The 4,886-nt window shown below is 38.0% G+C and overlaps 1 pseudogene; it reads right to left on the bottom strand.

Moving 5' to 3' along the window:
• Positions 1 to 1,563: 1,563 nt before the first annotated feature.
• LOC102478482 (developmental pluripotency-associated protein 4-like) overlaps positions 1,564 to 4,886 on the bottom strand; it is a 26,832-nt pseudogene continuing 23,509 nt past the window's right edge.

Genomic DNA, 4,886 nt, shown 5'->3' with positions numbered 1-4,886 from the left:
TCACATGTACCAGCGTGATTTTCAAGCCACTGGGTCCTGGACTTGAATCACAGTCAGCCATGTGGGAATCCATTGATGTAACCGCTAGGTTATCTGCTGACCCAGCACTCTAAATTTAACTCAATATTATCTTTTGTGAGAAGTCTTCCCTAACTCATTGAGACTGTTTTAGTCTTTTTCTTTTTTGGTCTTGTCATAAAGTTTTGTTCTTATTTCAGTTGTATAGGTCATCATAATTATTGATATTATTAGTTTTATTTTTGCCCCATTAAAGCATTTGTGTAGTTCTATTTTATTTAACATACCTCTTTTATAGCAGGGTTTAAATACTAGATGTAGATTACACTAGAATTTCCTTCCCACTCTGAGTGTTAGGACTTTGTTAGTTCATTTTTCTATCTCTAGCACCGCATTAAGTATCTTGCATTCGGAAGATGACCAATATGATATTGTTCAATGAATGGCCACTAAGTCGTTTGTGAATAAGGGAAAGTATGTGATTTTTTTTTCTCTTACCACAAATTTGTCTGAATTTTATATTGCTGCAGACAGAGAAACAGAAGAGGCTTGGCGTAGGCATCCTTAACATACCAAATAGTAATATCCTCTCACAGAGAGGAGTTAGCTAAGTATAGGCTGAAGCTGCTGAGCTCCTCCATAGGACTCTGGCTTTCAGAGAGATGACTATATCTATTGGAAAAAACGTATATTACATTTGGAGAATCTCTACATTTTTATTTTTATTTTTGGAGAGGTTTTGCTATAGGGAGCGTGCACTCACCAGACAGACAGAGAGACATAGAGACAGAAACCGAGAAATCACCCCCCAGGGGGGATGGTCACGCCACAATCCCTTCTCCTCCATTCTCCTCTTGGGATCTTGGGCACGCACGCACACACGCCTGGCGTGAGTTTTAAGCCACCGGGTTCAGGACATGAACCGTGGTCGACTACATGGGAGTCCAGTGACATAGCCATTATGCTAACTGTTGGTCCCGAATCTATACATTTTCAAGTCACTAACTTAGCTATGTTTCCAAGTTTATCTTGTTTTTATTTAACATGATTCTTTTTTTAAGTATTTACATTTATTAAATTTACAATCAGAATGGAACATTTCCTGTCATCAGTATCCTGAGGAGAAAAAAATCCAACACAAAGCAAATTAGTTTCTTGTTGCAACTCTTCCACAGTGCAGTGCTGAGGAAATTCCCACTTCAAAGAGCTGTTGAAGTCCTTTCTGGTTCAGAGGGTTATACATTTGGTAGTAGGAACAATGTTTTCATCTATTAATTGGAATGCATGGTCATTTATGAAAGTCTTTTCCATTTTCAAGCATAATCTCTGTTCCCTAGCCTGTGAAGCAGCAGGCACTATAGGGGGTCCAAGGGTACCACCTCCATCCCACCAGTCTATAGGGCCTCTGAGCAGGAAGCTTGGCCAGTGTGGAGGACCAGAGTTCAGCTGTCTAGGTTAATGTGGAGTTGACTGTCTGAGTCATGGTGGAGTTGAATGTCCAACTTTTCTAACATTAATTACAACCATAGATGTTTTCTTGGTATTCTAATTCCACTGGATTCTTTTCATGAAGACCTTGTTCCTTTGAACACATTTCGGGCACAACATATCGTCCTCCAGGTGCAGGGGTGAGAAATTGTAGGTTGGAAGTAGGAATACTACACTTTTCCCTTTTTGCTTCTCAGGAACCCAGGCTTGTCCAGCATGAAACCATAGGTGAATCCAACTTCCTGTGTTTGCAGGAAGACTTCTCCCATGGACCACACACCACCTGACACCATAGGCCTCTTGTGGGGATTCCACTGCCTCCATCTTCCCACCATGGATACAACTCTGGCACAGAAAGCCAGCACAGATTCTGGCACATTTTGTCACCTCAATTGTATTAAATCCCTTGAGGAGAGCTGTAGAGTCTTCGGGCGAAGGCTCTGCAGGTGGAGAAGCCACTTCCAGAACATTAGTCCTTTCAGAACACATCCCTTCCTGAGGGCTTTCTACAGATGCTTTCTCTCTGCCCATCTTGAATTTTCTTCGTAATGATGTCTCGATCCTGGCGTTTTTTGCTGTAGTAGGAATATCCTTTTGATTTGGATAAACAGAGGCACACAGTCTCCTAAATGCATCTAATTTCTGGTTTTTGGAGCTGATCTTTCATTTTTGGCACCAAGCCCACAAAATGTCTCAGTGAGGCCAGCTAACTGGTGGCAGTTTACAGGGTAATGGGGGAATTTGCATCTTTTTCTGAGGCTTTTAGCTGTCATCGCATTGTTCCTTCGCCTTTGGACCAGAAGCTTTGATATTATTCACAGATCTTTTTCATTCCTCCTGCCCACTGTTTGCAGATATGTTTGGCTGACTGGAAGCCCACTGTTGTTCTTCAGTTTCTAGGGAAACTTGTTCACGCTTAGGATTTCCATACTCTTTTCTTGACTTCTCGGTAGATTTCCATTCCTGGCTTCCTGCATGCTCCATATTCAGAAAGTAGATCAGGCTGATAAACAAAAATTCTTCCTAACATGCTTCTTTTAAAACAGAATATAGGCATTGAATGTTGAATTAAACTAGAGCTTTCTTTCGATCTAAACTTTGTTCTTCATTCACAAGGCCACAGTAAATAAAATCAGTACATTCTTTTTTTTTAAAATTTATTTTATACATTCAATCACTATACATCTTTACTACTTGGAAAGTGAGTTTATCCGACATGAATGCACTCCAGTCCAGTTGAACATTCTTACATGAATGAACCAGAGTTATTAAAAAATTTTGGCATTCGTTGTTTTATCTTTAAGTTCTACTTCTTTTCCAATCTTAATATCACCTATATTTTTCTTGATTTCAGAGACCTTTAAGTAACATGAAAATGTAAAAGTCCTTTATTGTTGTAAGTATTTTATGAATAGTATCCCATACTCATAATATTTTCAGCTAAAAACCTTATTATTTAGTCAACAAACATATTACTTCTGTAAAGTCTTTATAACTACTGTCTAGACCTCATCTCCACTCTGGAATTAATAATTAAGATTTTCTTCATTCTCCATCATTAACTCTCTCCTTTCACTCTATTTCTTTTATGCTCTCTAAAATCTTGTATGGCTCACCTATCTTAAACAGAAAATGAAGTAATATATTCCTTCTTTTGATTTGGATCAAATAACATTCATTTCCAATTAATTTGGTTACAGGTTTTCCTCTTTCTTGTCATCATCGTGTCATATTCTCTCAACAAACACATGAACATGTTTAAGATCAATATTCACATTTCGCAACCTCATCTACAAGGAAGCACCTTATAAAATTGTGCACTTTTTGGGAACCAGCAGTTAGCGTAATGGCTATGTCGCTGGACTCCCACGTAGTCGACCGCGGTTCACGTCCCGGACCCGGTGGCTTAAAACTCACGCCGGGCACGTGTGCGTACGTGCCCAAGATCCTGAGAGGAGAATGGAGGAGAAGGGATTGCGGCGTGACCATCCCCCCTGGGGGGTGATTTCTCACTTTCTGTCTCTATGTCTCTCTCTGTCTGTCTGGCGAGCGCACGCGCCCTACAGTGAAAATCTCTCCAAAAAAAAAAAAATTGTGCACTTTTTATAGCACATAAATTCAAAAAATAAAAAAGTCTATCATTAAAAACAATTATTTTCTAAATCTTCTATAATTTCAAGAATAAGTTATTCACAAAAATGTACTTTAAATCTTTTCAGAAATGAAGTGTGATGAAAAAAAAAAAGGACAAAACTATACTATTACAGCAATAATATCTAATATCTATAAAGTGATTATGATGAGTCAAGAACTGCATTAAATGCTTCAGAAGCTTTATTTCATGTAATTTTCAAAACAACTTTATGAAGTTAGAATTTCTATTATTCCCACTTTACAGATGAGGTTACTGAGGTTTGGACAAATTGAGGAATGTCTCCAAGACTGTGCAGCGTTTAGAAGGAAAAGCTGTTGGCCTACAATATTGCTCACAGAGCTACCCTTGCCCATTTTTCAGTTAGGTAAGGGTGAAATTTAAACAAGCTGTATATGATCATGGTGAGACTGAATGATGAAAGAGCTATCGCAGTGTTCATTGTATCATTTTCTATCACTCAATTATCATTTGAAACAAGGTTATCCTAATATTTTCTGAACTAGTCCAGTCCCCAGTTTTCTTAGTTTTCCTTAGGAAAAAGTGATCAATCCATCAAATAAAGTGTCATCAAAATGATTTCATGATACATACCCATCAAAACTACTTCAACAGAGAAATAGTAGACCCTCTGTAGGAGGACAGTCTGCAGGAGAGTACTTGGCACACTTAGGTAACAACTTCAGGTAAAAGGAAAGAAATCTCATCATGCAACATAAAATGACATTTCCACACAGTATTAATGTACCCTTCTACTTTCCCTCTTTTATAAATCTGTATAATTTTATTCACTCAGGAAATATTTTATGTTAAAAATGTTTAGTTTACTCCAAAATTAACTTCACTCTTAGTCTCCCCAAAGTTGCTCACAAATTAATTTTTTTAATTTCAGCTGAGAGATTACAGTTGGGAGGGTTACCGGCTGGTGTCTGCAGTGCCTAGCATATTTAGGTTGGTCTGGGAACTGAACTGGGGTCTTTGATGTACCTCCAGCCTCCTGTAGTAGCACCCTGCAGATGATGTCCCCATGGCTAGGCCTATTTTCTGCTTTTGTAAGTTCAACTTTTTAGATTCTTTGTATAAATGAGATTAGTGTGCTATTTGTTTTTCTGTGCTTGAGTTATTTCACTTGACATAATATCCTTCCAGGTTCATTCATATAGATTTGAATGATGGAATATTCTTCTTTTTATAGGCTGAATAGTAGCACATTTTATATTTATATATA

The sequence above is a fragment of the Tupaia chinensis genome, unplaced genomic scaffold (genome assembly GCF_000334495.1).
Source record: "Tupaia chinensis unplaced genomic scaffold, TupChi_1.0 Scaffold150006_1, whole genome shotgun sequence".
In the NCBI taxonomy this organism is placed as follows: Eukaryota; Metazoa; Chordata; class Mammalia; order Scandentia; family Tupaiidae; genus Tupaia; species Tupaia belangeri.
Note: the sequence above shows the minus strand (reverse complement) of the source record. Positions and strands in the feature narration are given on the sequence as shown.